General features: G+C 36.7%; 1 protein-coding gene across 5 annotated transcripts in view; it reads right to left on the bottom strand.

Moving 5' to 3' along the window:
* Positions 1-16,495, bottom strand: part of NKAIN2 (sodium/potassium transporting ATPase interacting 2) — a 1,030,226-nt gene that overhangs the window by 388,092 nt on the left and 625,639 nt on the right. The window lies entirely within an intron of this gene.

Genomic DNA, 16,495 nt, shown 5'->3' with positions numbered 1-16,495 from the left:
ACTGACAATGCAAGGGTGAAAGACTGAAATTTTAAAATAGGTGGTTAGGGTAAGATTCACTAAAAAGACATTTGACTCAGAGTCATGCATATGTTCTAGAGGAAGGGCATTCCAATGAGAGAAACTAATAGTGAAAAAGCTCTGAGACAGTGTGTGCCTGGAGTGTAGAAAGCCAGGATGGCTAAAAGCAGAGTGAAGAGAGGTGAGAAAGGTGATGGGGAGAGGAGGCAGCTCCAGCTCATGGAAAACCGTATAGCCATTGCAGACTTTTACTAGCAGGAGATGGAAGCCTTTTGAGGGTGTTTAGCAGAGCAGTGACGTGTTCTGGTTTAAACTTTCAAAGAATCTGCATTTAAATAAACTGCTGCATTAGAATAGAAGCTGGGGGCCAGTGAGAGGCCAGGCAGGAGATCCTGGTGGCCTGGACTGGGTTGGCAGCAGTGGAGGTGAGAAAAGTGGTGGGATTCTGGGTGCACCCTGAGGACAGAGGCAAGGGGATTAGCTCTAGGACTGGAGTGGGCTGTGGGAGAGAGAGACACCAAGAGAAAGTTCAATTTCACTAAATTCCAGTTCTGGGATTGAAAGTTCTATTCAAATACGTTTCTATGTTCTCAAAGCATTCATATATGAATAAACACAAACTTGAAATTCTTTTTATTCTCACCTATTGATATTATGAATTAGATCAGTTTTCAAGTTCATGTATCAAAAACATGGTGTTTTATGACATTGTAATGATAGAAAAATAAGCATTTATAAATTATGGGAGGGCTGCTTTAATCGGAAAAGTCCTCATTTCTGGTGTATCTTACTTCAAGGTTAGAGTAAGGAGCTGAGAAAGGCATCTGAGCTAATATTAAGAGAAGAAACAATTGGTATTACAGAGGGTCTTTTGTGGCTAGTTTTAATGAATAACGCTTTGTCATCAAGTGAAAGTATACAGACTACAAATCCATACAATACTCAGCATATCACTTCTATCAGTGTACCATAGAAGCCTTTAAGGCAGACAATACTTTAGCGGATAAAGCAGAAAGACAAAGCTACATGGATTAAAAATTAAAATCTGCTGGTTTACTGTCCATCATTAATTCTCTATATTGGGGTTAGCTTAGCTTTAAAAAGTAACAAAGCAAATATTTCTCCATAGAGCACTTTACATTGGGGATTTTGAATTTAAACGTTATAAAGAAACTACTTATATTTAATCTAGTATTTTTATTTTAGAATTTGTATTTCTGAAGAATATATTTCGAAGAACCCAATAATACTGTGTCTCTTTGGACTATAGAATGTTAGGCTTTGAGACTTTTTAATATAAAGGATTAGGTAAGCCTATGAAAGAAGCATTTGAGAAAAATATAACACTTTGTTACTATTTTGATCTCAATGACATAAGTTGTATACTCACAAGAAGTTCAGAAAAACTATCCAGCAAAGACTTCCTTTAAGTCTGTTTCCTCAGTGATATGTCTCCTAATACCAACATGAGCTCTGGAGCCAAACCTCTTGGGTTCAAATCCTGGCTCAGTCCCTTACTAGCTGTAAGACTGTGGGAAGTGCATTTAAAGTCTCTGTGATTCTGTTTGCAGGTGTATAGTAAAGGGATTAATAAAAATGCAGCATTATTGGATTGTTGTGAGAATCAAAAGATTTAATACATATATAGCATTTAGAACTATAGCAAACAAAAACAGCCATTTAACATTAGCTGTGATGGTTGTGGAGAATACTTATCAACCGTGCTTTTCCTTTCCTGTTTTTTATGGAACCTTATGAGTGTATCTGACTTCCTGGGGCCAGAAGCAGAGCTTTGAAGACTTCTGTTCCATACAATTTAATGATGTACCAAGACCTCTACAGTCTTGCCTCTGACTTTCTTTTGATTTCTCAAACATTCTAGCTAGCTATTTCTTGTCTAGGAACGCACCTTCTCAAGATGTTTGCATGCCATATTCCTTCTAGTTATTCAGATTTCAGCTTAAAAGTCATTGCCTCGGAAAAATGTCTTTGACTTCAAACTAAAATCAATAACCACTTTCCTTTAGCTCACTCTGATTAGTTATCTCAAAATATTCGTGATTTTCTGAAACTCTTCATGATAATTATTTTTATTTCTGTTTCTTTTGATTAATAAGTAACTCTACTCAAGAATAGTGGCTGCATATAATATTTACTGAATAAGTATTTGCTGAATGAGTAAAATAATAAGTTAAAACTCAAAATTTGTATTGTCTTAGCTTCAAATTCTCTGACCATCTTTTGCATACTTCATTCTATAAGCCATCTCACTGACCCACTACATGACCCTATGAGGCATGGCTTGGGCAGCCTCAAAGCTTATACTGCCATTAAGGAAAGATCTCACAGTGTCAGAAAGACTGGTAGCCAGCAACTGGCATCATGCTCATATAAAAGAAACATTTTTGCTCAATATTTCACTAGACTGAATGTTTAGACAATTTCTAAAGAGAAGTTAAAATTTCCTAATGCAATGAAGCAATCTGCCTATGTAGTGCCAGTAGAAAGGCAAACAAAATATCTAGCAGCTCAAAAATATCTTCCTCATTAAATGCCCCAAATTTCCCACATGTCCACAAAATACCTACTACTGTCTTTTGGAACTAACATTCCAAAGACTACAACTTGAGAAATGATGAAATAGATAAGGTGCATTTGAAATCATCTACAGATGATTTTGAATACAACATAAATACCAAATACTAAACTTCCCCCTAGAGATTTTAGAAATACATTTACCTAGCTCAAAAAAGCAAATGTTAAGTGTGTCTTTTTAAAAAAATAACCTGACCCATATGAAATGTACTGATGTGTGTCCCCTGCAAAGCACCTTCCCACTGAAAACAAATGTCCCAAATAAAAGAGGCATATAATATATTAGAATTTACATTTCTGTTTCTCTGCTTCAGAGGAAATCAGCAAGAGCAATTGCCAGCCCTATGCTGAGTCCATCCCCACCTCTCCACCTTTTGTTTTCCTGGAGAACACAGCAAATGCAATAGATCAAAGTCTGTTTTCTCTGTGCACATAGGGAGCTGGAAGGCTGTACGCTCACTGCCACTGCATCAGATGGATAATGACAGATGTAATGTCTATAGCATTTCAGTAGATGAGGGATTTTTTTCGCCTTATCCTATGAGAATGGAGGACAGTGAATTAGTGTACTGCATGCACAGACTGCCAAGAGGAATATACCACCAGCCGGAGCAGCAAAAACAAACAATCCCAAATGCTTTTGTGGTTTACAAGTGGTCATTTTTCAAAGAGGATGCACGTGGATAGAGAGGAGAGGCTCCTGGCGAATGGAAGAAAACTAACGCTGTTTCACAACATTTCTGGGAAGACACTTCCATCAAATATTCATGGTAGCCTCTTGTCTATATGAGCCTGGTTGATAGAATAATAGTGCCGATTCACCTGGCACCAAATCTCAGCCCCTTTCCCATTCCCCAGCTAGTAAATCTTGGCTGTCAGTGATAGGCGCTGATGGGAAATGATAGCCTTATTGAGCTGCCTCATGAACTGTAACTCATTTGTTCTCAAGACCCAGACTGACAGCCCTTGCATTTCTCCCTTCCAGCAAAATTGAGCATAAATCACTTTATCATTTTTCCACATGACAGTTTATCAGAATTCTGGAATTCTATATGAAGTCATAGGGGCTGGTGACAGAAAATGAGACAACTTCTAGCCTGTAGCTGAGGACTGCCCCTCCAAAGGCAGCAATGCCACCATGAAAATACCAATGAGATTCAACTCAACACAAACTCTACCCCGTTTGAAAGACACAGCATTAGCTTTCTTTTCTCTAGAGTTTTCTGCATGAGAAAGAGGGGAAGAGCGAAGTTATGGAATATAATTATGTCTTTTTTCTAACAAGCAAGTGGAAAAAGTGGTCCAGTCCAATTCAATGCTTCCACTGCCTAATTTCAGTGCCGGCGTCTTCTGAGAGTGAATAGTCAGAATGGTGGGGGCTGATATTGAGGCCACACCAGGTTTTCTCCAAAGTCGATTAAACTAATTTAGCATAACCTGACAGTTTGCCTTCCTTTCTTCAAAACATAGTTTACACGTGCACAGACTGTGTTTCCCAACTAGGAATACAAAGACAGCTGAGATGCCCTGACTGTTTAGAGGATCACAACTTCATGGATGTGTTGGGGGGAGCCAGGCAGGCCAATTCACAAGGAAGATGGTTCCTATAGTGTGCATGGGGAACATTAGTGCTTTGGAGACATGGAGGAGGAAGTGGTTGACTGTGGAGGAAGAAGCAGTCTGGAGAGACCTCTTAAGAGAGGTGACTGTGAAGTTAAATCTGGGAAGCTGATTCAGGGTTTCCACCAAGTGGACCAATGACTGTCTTGTGGGTGGCCATAGAGGCTGGAGGTCTAGTCAGTTTATTTCATCCTCATTTTAATCTAAACATAAGTCTTTCTCTACGTGGTGGTTCACTCAACCTTTACAATTTTATTTAATTTATTTATTTGTTTAGATTTTTGAGTCAGGTCTTGCTCTGCTGCCCAGGCTGGAGTGCAGTGACACAATCACGGTTCACTGTAGCCTCTACCTTTCAGGCTCAAGTGATCCTCCTGCCTCAGCCTCCTGAGAAGTTGTGACTTACAGGCACACCCCATTACACCTGGCTAAAGCTTTACAATTTTAAATAGAGTTCTCTAAAAACACTTAGTACTATCTAAGATTTAACATGCATACATTTGTACACTGAGGATCTATAAAAGCACTAGGTTCAGTTATGGAACAGAAAACACTGCACACATGTGGCTTGACAATAACATATCAGCGCCCATATTGCCTGCCTGTGAGGGGTATTACAGATTAAACTCTCTTTCACTGCTTATAGTACTGTCATCAACTTTTTAACTTTGAAATTCCCTGACTTTCTGACCCAAAATAAGGGGCCACATGACCACTGCATGGTTGATTCTGAAGCATGGCAGTAAATACACCGCTTTAATGTAGAAGACATGTACACAGTTGTGACACTTACAAGATCTCTTTTTTGAAATTTGCTGTTCTCACAGATCGCTATTCAAATTAAGAAGGGAGTTTAACAAAGTTTGTGTATTTCTAAAGGCCAAACAATGGCTTTTATTTCCCTTGTTTCCCAAAGTCTTCTTTCTGAACATTGATTCTGGCCTTTACAGATATATTTCAGTATCTGAACTATGTGAAATAACTATTTTTTCCTCTTGTTTTTTTTTTTCTTGTTGTTGTTGTTAGTGGTGGTGGTAGAAATATCTCTTTACATAAGCATTTATGGAGTTTCCAAGGTGTTATGTATAGATATTTAGATATATGAACACAATTATATATATATATGTGTGTGTGTGTGTTTTTGTGTGTGTTACAAACACTTAGAAAATGTCAAAATTTAGATGTGAATCTCTCAGATGGCAGTAGTACATCCCATTTGCTGTTTTAATTAATTAAATCATAGGTTTAAATAAATACCTATAGGGCATATATTTTCCATAGAGGTGATATCATCCCAAGGAGGAAAAATTGGCTCTTGAGGGGGTTAAAATATCTTATTTCATATGTATAAAGCACAGATATACATATAGTATATATCTATGGTTTCAACTTTCATGGGAAAGGAAATTTTCATGGGACAAAAATGGAAAACAAAATGTTGAGAACACTGGCATCAGGCATCTGTAATGGTATCAATGGTGGTAATTATTTTAAAATATGTTTTGAATAAAGTAATCTTGGTGACTGCTTTGGCTTTCACGGTTTTATTTTGATTTGCAGTGGAGTGATAGCAGTTTCAGTCATTTTTCTGAAGAGAGTGGAAAATAAGGTATAAATAGAAAGTCTACATGTGGGAATCTGGCCAGAGATATTGCAATGAGTAAATAGAGAACAGGGACCAAGAAAAATCACTTATTCCATCAAACAAGCCCCTGGATGCAAAACAGTTGGCAGTTTCTGTTTCCCAAGCAACCTTTGCCTGTTACAGAGTGTCAGAATGAGCATCGCAATCCCACTGCAATCATATGCACTTTGTAAAATCTCTCTAGGAATTAGTGTCTCTAAAAATAGGCAATGAAGAAGTTATCTCATTCTAATTTATTGCCATTTTCACTCAATAAAGTTCCATTTAAATGTCTATGGAGGTCATGCATATTAGCAAGACATGAGCAGTTCTAAAAGCATGTCTGAATCATGCTGAAAATTCCTGACACCCAAGTAATTGAAAGCCTGTAAGGCAGTGTGTGTGTGTGTGTGTGTGTGTGTGTGTGTGTGTGTACGCGTGCGCGTTGCTCTGTACTTGAAAATGTATATGATGGTTGTAAAAGGTCCACCCATTGGGAGGTGGAGTTTATGTCACCTCCTCTTGAACCCAAGAGTCTTCGTAACTGTTCTCAAGGAATACACATGGTGAAAATAACACTGCATGATTACTGAAGCCAAAAAGGACATACATTTCCACCATTTTTTGAAATGCACATCTCCGTAGCTCTGAGCTGCCATGCAAGAATACCATCTGAAGCTACCGTGTTGGAAAAACCACAAGGAGATACTATAAAGAGATGGAAGGAGATACTGGGTTGTTTCAGCCCTGGCTGTTTGCATCTTATGAGCCCAGGTACCAGACATGTGAGTGAATGTGCCTTAGATGATTGCAGGCCAAGCCGTCCTCTGATAGCAACTACATGAAGGATTCAAGTGAGAACTGCCAAGCTGAACCCAGTCAACCTCCACAAGAGATAATAGTAAAATAATTGTTGTTACTGCAAATCACTAAATTTTGGAATTTGGGGATAGCTTGCTATACGGCAACATATGATAGGAACATGTGCTCATATGCACAAAGTGAGAATGATTCCATTATGACCAAATATTTCTAGAGAAACTTTTCAAAATAACTTGAGCTATTTTCTGGAATATCATAGCATGAAAGAGGACTTTATTTTTTTAATTGAACAGAATAATTCTCTATATTGTAAATTTCATCAAGGAATTATTCCAGTAATTCATTTTCCTTAAAAATAATCGCACTTGGTAATTTACATTACATATTTGGTATCTTGGGTTTTTGCAGAATTTTGAAATATTTGTCTTTACTGCACAGCTTTTTCCTTTGAAATCTTTCTCATATTTTTCCCCTTGACTTTTTTATTGCCTCATTTCATCTACCTAAATTTAATGTCTCTTTATTCATCTTATTCTGATCATGTTATTTCAGCTCTGTCCCCGATGCTATTTCTTTCTAGCATCTTGCACTTTTTTAAGTACCTTCAACTGATCACCCTGCCAGACTCCCCAACAATTCAGGATTGGCCCAAGGACGTGAAGAGACCTGGCAGCAAGGGCAGCAGTGGCTGCTAGAGACCAGCACAGTAAACCAGTGTCCGTGTCACCAGTGCCAGCACCAACCCATTAAAGTCCCCTGAAGTACTGCACTTGTTTACTGCCTCTTGAAGCCCCAGGGTTTCATTTCTTCATGTATTTATTTAGTCCTTCATTCCAGAACCCTATGAAAACCACCAACTACAAAGGCAAATACAGTCTTAGCAACAATGATAATAAGAAGAAAAATAAAATATGACCCCAGTCTTCGAAAGATTCCATCCGGAGAGAGCCAACCACAGTGATGTTGATAGAACTGAGTGGCTAGCCACAACAGAAGTATTCATAAAGTGCTATGGGAACACAGAGGAGAGACTTCTCACGTCAGCCTAGGGAGACTGAAGAAGTTATCTCAGCCAATGCAACATTGGAACTAATAAATAAGTAATGGAAATTCAAAAAGAAAAAAATACAGGCCAGGCGCAGTGGCTCACGCGAGTAATCCCAGCCCTTTGGGAGGCTGAGGCAGGTGAATCATCTAAGGTCAGGAGTTCAAGACCAGCCTGACCAAAATAGTGAAACCCCATCTCTACTAAAAATACAAAAAAAAATAAAAAAAAAAATTAGCCACGAGGGGCGGTGGGCACCTGTGATCCCAGCTACTGCAGAGGCTAAGGCAGGAGAATTGCTTGAACCCAGCAGGTGGAGTTTGCAGTGAGCCAAGATCCCGCCATTGCACTCCAGCCTGAGTAACAAGAGCGAAACTCTATCTCAGAAAATTAAAATAAAAAAGAGAAAAAGTATGAGTTCACATGCATGAGAACAAGTGGATATCAATGTTCACATTCAGAAAATAGAAAGTAGCTAGTTCTGCTGAAACTGCAGATACAGCCATGTCCCATGAGAACAAGTAAGTAAGGGCTGGGTGATTAAAAACTCTGCTATGCGGCCAGGCACGGTGGCTCACGCCTGTAATCCCAGCGCTTTGGGAGGCCGAGGCAGGAGGATAACGAGGTCAAGAGATCGGGACCATTCTGGCCAACATGGTGAAACCCCGTCTCTACTAAAAGTACAAAAATTAGCTGGGCGTAGTGGTGCTTGCCTGTAGTCCCAGCTACTTGGGAGGCTGAGGCAGGAGAATTGCTTGCACCCAGGAGGCGGAGGTTGCAGTGAGCCGAGATGGCGTCAGTGTACTCCAGCCTGGGCAACAGAGGGAGACTCCGTCTCAAAAAAAACAAAAAACAAACAAACAAAAAAAACCCTGCTTTGCGTATTCTTTACCCCTCTTATACACACCCCACATCAGCACATGTGCAGACACATGCATACACAGAGATGCACATACCTTTAGTCTTGATGTATCGGTTAGTGTTCAAATTAATTTGGTAATACCAGAGAATCAAGTTACAAAATCCTGTATCTAATCTTGGAAAAGATATATCTCCTTCTTGCTATCTTTTCCAGAGAAAAAATATTGTCCCTAGCCTTAAATATTTCCTCAGGTTCTCTGAGAATATCTTCTGAATGATTAACTCACTCTACACTTATGAAGGATTTCCTAATATTTTGCTTCTGTTTTTCCCTGCTGTAGCTTTTACTTAGGCTGCCCTCACTGACAAATGAGAATCATCAACTCCTAACTTATTTATAACATCCTTTTATATATTTGCAGGAGAGCTCAGGGAGCAATTCAAACAGAAATGCAGCTGCTTTCAGTTCCACTAAATAAAAAACCAAGCATACTTAGTTTGGTCTCTCAGATATGGCATCTCAGCCCAGAGATATTGTTAACAACGAGTTGTATATAGTATGGAAGAATCCTAGTTATTTCCAGCAATCTGGGGTTTGGATGAAACATGCCTCCAGTTCTTCGGTGGTATTTTCTATTTTGTAAGAAGTACTCATTCCATGAAAAGCTATGTTTAAAAACTCAGTTTATGGTACTTAGAGATGGAAGGAGTGGAAGGAATTCCAGAATGAAAGATTTTTAAAAACAACAAAATTTCTGAGTAGTGACTAGCAATTGAAAACCCACTGGATCTAATTTTTTGGTTATTCACGGAGATAAAGAGGAGGCATTCTGCTGAGCTAAAGAGAACTATAGTGGCACAGAAGCCGGACAAAAAGTAAACGAGAAAATACCGAAAATGTCTTTAGAGTGTTAGAAAAATCTGTCTTTGACATTCCATTTTCTTGAAGTAAAACCTAAGTAATACTTAATTTTGAATAAATTCTTAAATTGCCAGCATGTAGCTATGTCAAATACAAAGATTTTGTAGCCCCCAAATGACCTATTTCCATTGTTTCATGACACTGAAAGGAGAAATAGACTTCCATTACATCAGGGAAATATGTGGTCTATAAGACCAATGAGGAATCAGTTGCCTCTTCCTACATATTAAGCATAGCTAATAACTAGTTCTTAGATCATACTTCAGGCAACTCTAAGAGGTTTACAGAGATTAACTCACTTAATACTAAAGGAAAACAACAAGCTATGCAGTTGATACTATTCTTTATCCAAATTATTCAATAAAACAGAGGGACACATAGATTCAATGATTTGCTGAAAGTCCTGGTTAGTTAAGTGGCATAAGAAAATGTGATTCTCTTGGAAGTTGTTTTACATTTTACAAAGAATTTACTGAGGTATAATTGACTAAAATATTTGTTATATTTAAAGTATACAATTTAAGTTTTGGCTTATGCATACAAGTAAGAAATCATCACCATAATCAAGATGATGATGAGGATGATGGTGATTATTTTGGGATTTATCCATGTTGTATATACCAGTAGTTCTTTCTTTACATTGCTGAATATCATTGAATAGTATGGATACATCACAATTTATCTGTTCATTTGTTGAACATTTGGTCATTTTTCGTATTTGGCTATTACAAATAAACTGTTATGAACATTCATGTATAATTTAATATATTGTCATACACTTTTATTTTCTTTTGGGCAAATACCTAGGAGTAGAACATCCAAGATATGTGTTATAACACAGGTGCATATTTAACTTTTAAAGAAATGAATTGCTTTCCAAAATGGTTGTAATATTTTATAATCTCACCAGAGTGTATGTGTTATTAGTCCATTTCCACACTCCTGATAAAGACATGCCTGAGACTGGACAATTTATACAAGAAAGAGGTTTAATGGACTCACAGTTCTAAGTGGTTGGGGGGGCCTCATAATCATGGTGGAAGGTGAAAGGCACGTTTCACATGGCAGCAGAGAAGAGAAGAGAGCTTGTGCAGGGAAACTCCCCTTTATAAAACCATCAGACCTCGTGAGACTTATTCACTATCAAGAGAATGGCATGAGAAAGACCCACCCCCATGATTCAATTATCTCCCACTGAGTGGCTCCCACAACATGTGGGAATTATGGAAGCTCTAATCCAAGATGAGATTTGGGTGGGGACACAGCCAAACTATATCAGTATGCTTGTTCTATATCGTGATCAGCACTTGGTGTGCCACTTTAAAAAATATTTTGGCCATGTATATTGGTATCTCATTGTGATTTTAATTGAACTTTCTTAATGACTAATTCAGGTACTTATTTTCAATCTGTCTATCTTCTTTGGCAAAAGGTCTGTTTAAATCATTTATCCCTGTTTTATTTTTTCTTTAATCCTTAACTTTTGAGGGTTCTTTACTTACTCTGGATATAAGTAACTTACCAGATAGGTGATTGGAAAATATTTTCTCCTATCCCATGGGCTGTATTTTCATTCTCTTAATAGTTTCTTTTGAAGAATAGAAATTTTAGTATCAATAAAGTCAGTTTTATCATTTTTTGCAGTTTTAGTATCAATGAAGTCAGTTTTATCATTTTTTAATGTGGATCATGTTTTTAGTGTCTTATCAAAAAATGTTTCCCTCATTTAAAATCACAAAGATTTTCTTCCATTAGAACAGTACAATAGCTCTCTGCATTTCACAAGTAGGGGCACAGACTACGCCTTTCCGTAGAACAAATATAAAATCATATTATAAGAATGGTAAGTGAGAGGAGAGTTATTTTTGCAACAATCTTTGGAAAATACAATCTGCTACATATTCCAAGGGAGAAGATAGTATTAAGAAGAAAGATAAAGGTCATAAGTGTTTATTACTACAAAGAGTCTAGGTTACATGTGCATTGAAGATAAAGCCCAGTATTTTTCTGTTAAGGTTTTATTGGCACTTTTGGCTTCAGCAATTTGTCTTGTTATACAGTATGTAAATAAAAATAATACACATAAAAATCTTAAGAAGTAAAAAGGCAAAAAAATCATATTGTGAATAAGTCAATAGTGTTTATAATAAGGTTTCTCATTCCTCAATATACCCTCCAACATTTGTTATTTTTTCTCTTTTTGGTAATAGCCACACTAACATAATTTATCTCATAACTCATTGTGCTTTTAATTTGCATTTTACTGGTGATGAATGATCTTGAACACTTTTTCACATACCTATTGACCATTGGTAAGTATGTCTTCTTTGGAGAAAAGTCTATTCAGGTCCTTTGCCAATTTTTAAATTAGGTTATTTTATTTTTTCTTTTTTTGCTATTGAGTTGTATAAATTCCTCATATATTTTAAATATTAAACCCTTATCAGATATAGAATTTGCAAATGCTTCATCCCAGTCTGTAGTTTGCCATTTCATTACTGATTCTTTCCTTTACTGTGCAGAAACTTTTCATTTCAGTGTAGCTCTATTTGTTTATTTTTGCTTTTGTTGCTTTTGCTTGGTCACTGCCAAGACCAGTATCATGGAAATTTTCCCTACATTTTCTTCTAGGAGTGTTATGATTTCAGGTCTTATATTTAAGTCTTTAACCCATTTTGAATTGATTACTGTGTATTGCATAAGATACATGTCTAATTTCATTTTCTGCATGTGGAGATCCAGTTTTCCCAACACTCCTTATTGAAAGACTATCTTTTTCTTCAATGTTCATGTAACCTAGGCTCTCTGTGGTAATAAACACTTATGGCTTTATCTTTCTTCTTAAAATGGTCTTCTCCCTTGAAATATGTGGCAGATTGTATTTTCCAAAGATTGCTGCAACAATCTTTTTCTTGGTGCCCTGGTTGAAAATTAGCTGGCCATATATGTATAGATTTATTTCTGGGCTCTCTACTCTGGGAATGTTAATTGGTATAGCCATAGGGAAAACTGTTTGGAGGTTCCTCAAAAAATTAAAAATAGAACTACCATTGATCCAGCAACCCGTCTTCTGGGTATATATTCAAAGGAAAAGAAACCAATACCTTGAAGAGTTATCCGTATTCTCACGTTCATTGCAGTATTATTCACAATAGCCAAGATAGCCAAGATAAGGAAATAAGCTCTGTCCATCAATAGATGAACATATAGACATATAGAAAACAAAGTGTTAATCAGCCTTAAAGGAAGGAAATCCTGCCATTTATGACAATATGGATAAGCCAGGGGGGGCATTATGCTAAGTAAAATAAGTCAGACAAAAAGAAAAATATTGCACGATCTCACTTAAATGTTGAATCTGAAAAAAAAAAAAAAGTGAATAGAAGCAGAGAGTAGAATGATGGTTACTAGGGGTCCAGTCGTGGTTTAGGGGTTGGAGTGAGAGAAATGAGATGTTGGTTAAAGGGAATAAAAGTTCATTTATGTAGGATGAAGAAGTTCTAGAATTCTAATGCACAGCATGATGACCATAGTTAATAATACTGTGTTGCATGTTTGAAACTTGCTAAGACGGTAAATATTAAGTGTACTTATCACACACACCCACCTTACATACACACAATAGTAACTATGTAATGAGCTGAATATGTTAATTAGTCTTATTGAAGTGATCAGCTCATTGTATATGTGTATCAAGACAGCACATTATACTCCTTTAGAAAATTTTTATTAAAAGTTAAATTAAGCACTTTGGGAAGCCGAGGCAGGCGGATCACAAGTCAGGAGATTAAGACCATCCTGGCTAACCTGGTGAAACCCCGTCTCTACTAAAAATACAAAAAATTAGCTGGGTGTGGTGGCGGGCACCTGTAGTCCTAGCTACTCAGGAGGCTGAGGCAGGAGAATGGCTTGAACCCAGGAGGTGGAGCTTGCAGTGAGCCGAGATTGTGCCACTGCACTCCAGCCTGGGCCATAGAGCGAGACTCCGTCTCAAAAAAAAAAAAAAAAAAAAAAAATTAAATTAAAACTGTTTACAACAATATAAAATATGTATTACATACTGTCTTAGTCTATTTGTGCTGCTTTAAGGAAACACTTGAGACTGGATAACTTATAAAGAACAAAAAAATTATTTGTCACAGTTTTAAAGGCTAGGACAGGAAAGGAAATCAGTTATCTTGAAGAGACATCTGCCAAGGCGCTAGCAGATTCAGTGTCTGGGGAGTGCTGCCCTCTGCTTCCAAGATCACGTCCTGTTGCTTCATCCCCTGAAAAGGATGAAGGCTGTGCTCCTACATGGTGAAAGGAAAGGAACCCAGTCTTTCAAATCCCTTTTATAAGGGCCATAATCTCATCCATGAGGGCTCTGCCCTCTCATTAATTAATCACCTTCTAAAGGTTCCACCACTTAATAGTATCATGTTGGTTATTAAGTTTCAACATATGCATTTGGGGGTCCACATTCAGACCACAACACTGTTTAATTTTTTATTTGTTTTGATTGTAGTGTCAAAATTAACATCACATTTTGAGTCCCTATATTGGGGTAGAAACATAAATACGTGCTCTTTTGAAAACCTGAGGAGGTAGGTATTATTATGTACATTTTACATATGGAGAACATAAATCTCACAAAGGTAAGATGTATTGATCAAACTTACATGTCTAACCATTACATTCACTTCAGAGTCTAGGTCTTTCTGACTCCAAAGCCCTTGCTTTTCTCACTGTGCTTCATTGGTTGTAAGATCAATGCTTGTATATTCTTCTTCTTTATTATTTCTTAATTAATAGTAATAGTCCATATGACATTTAATGATTTTAGTCACTAAAATATGAAAAAATAGAAAATTCAATTTCCAGCACTGGTACATCACTTTGAGTACTCACAGAAAAGAGCACAGGTGTGCATTTGTATTTGACAATCAATATCAGCAACAGAAATGTTTAAACTATTTAGATTTGAAATGCATTTAAATTCAACGATTTTTCTTGACTAGTTTGCAAAAATGTATGTGTTTTTCCTATTTTTGTCTTGGGAATTAGTTATTATTTTGAAAATAATTTTCTTTTGTATGTCATGAAGTTGAGGGTTTGGAGATTTACTCAACCATTTATAATAAGATCCTGAGGAACTCATCGCAAATACTGTAACAGTCCCCAAACACATACTATCTGTTGGAAAGGTCAGAACCTCACAGTGATTTTCATTGAACCTTAAAAGACAAACAGCTTCAGCACGCACTGCTATATCTTGGCTCAATGCAATTCTAACCCTATTGAGAATAGTAAAATAAAGAGGATATGTGATCCAGATTGCAAGTAAGCTGCTTTTATTGCTGTTTTTTGTAATTGTTGTTTTGTTGTTTTGATTTTCTTCTCAGGCAAAGGCCAAGGAAAAAATCCATTTAATTCATTAGTTAGGCATGAATAATCTATTAAGCCAAATTTGAGTGTGGTAATCTCACTTATAAATTTAGAACAAAGATTAAAAAAAGATAAAAATACTAATCTTTCTGAGATAGTACACAGTAATAATTTGAACAAAGATAATAGGATTAATAGCCAATGAAGCTAATAATGGTTAGGGCATGCAGGCAATGAGATATAAAAATATCAAAGTTGTTTCAAAACTCAAACTTTCTTTAGAAATACATTCCAAGTTTTTATTGTTCTTCTACTTGACCCTTAAAAGTATGGGAATTATTTGCTATTGTCTTTCCAATTTGGTAACTTACTTAAGAGAGCCCACAAAGAAAGCAATTTTCGGTATGTCTAATTCAGTTGCCATTATATAAAAAGTTCAATTTAAATGAATATCTTAGGCCAAATAACAGAATTGACACAAACTAAATTAATAATAAATCACATTAATATTATTTAATATTTTATACCATGAACTATTTAATATCACTCAAATTATACTTCTATTTTTTCTGTCTCTATAAGCAATTTCATTTACATCTTGCTTCATCCTCCCTTCTAATTCAATTATTCATTTGTTTAAAATAATTTCCGACTGAAGGTGATCAGAATATGCCACCCCAAAATATGCCACTTTGGCAAATTAACTATTTTGAACAGAAGGCAATTGAGAAATAGCAGATGCAGGAGGGGCTCTCTGACCTCTCCCTTTCTTCCTAAAATCAAGATGGACATACGTTTCCTGTGAGAAAGATCCCTTCCCTGAAGGAAGACGAGAACACTCATCTCTGGAAATGGGGAGTCAATTTGAAAACGAATCTGTACAAACCTTACTAAAATAACCCTTATCTTCTATTAGTTTTCCTCATATGCTTCCTAGTCACTCTCCCATCATTTGCTACCCTGACAGTGAACTCACACTGCATTTCCGCAGCACATCATTAACCCTCATATGAGTTACAACATGGAATCACAAGTGATTATCCTTGAAGTACAAAACGATAAAAAGATAGTAAGAGTGACTTATTCACCGCAGAACCTATTAAAAACGCTACAGTTAAGTCCTTGTCAGAGTTACTGTAATAAACCAAGTTTGATTCAACACAAAAGTTTTAGTTGGACATTTCTGCTACGTGTGAATGGCATCCAAAGAAGTGCCCTAATAGAAATGCTTTCATATGGATAGTTTCTAGGTAATTCTGAGATGTTATCTCCATGTTTAATCACTACTGATTCTTTACTTGGAAGTTAATACATACCACTTTCTGGAAGTATAAACCACCTTTCATTTTAACCTTTTGAGAGGAGTTAAAAGAGTTAATATTCTTTTGGTCATGATTTTGGTTACAAGTTACAGTGAGAGCCACCATGAGTAAAGCACACGAATAGCAGTGGGGAGAAGAGAACAAACCCCTACTTTCTAGAGAGACAATCAAGATGAATTAATCACTCAGGATATTTCTTCAAGGACATTAGGACCAACGGAGAGAAAGCATTTTTTGTTTGTTTGTTTGTTTTGTTTTAATTTTGATAGTGCCAGCTATTACATGATCCCCTGAAT

Source organism: Theropithecus gelada, chromosome 4, assembly GCF_003255815.1.
Source record: "Theropithecus gelada isolate Dixy chromosome 4, Tgel_1.0, whole genome shotgun sequence".
In the NCBI taxonomy this organism is placed as follows: domain Eukaryota; kingdom Metazoa; phylum Chordata; class Mammalia; order Primates; family Cercopithecidae; genus Theropithecus; species Theropithecus gelada.
Note: the sequence above shows the minus strand (reverse complement) of the source record. Positions and strands in the feature narration are given on the sequence as shown.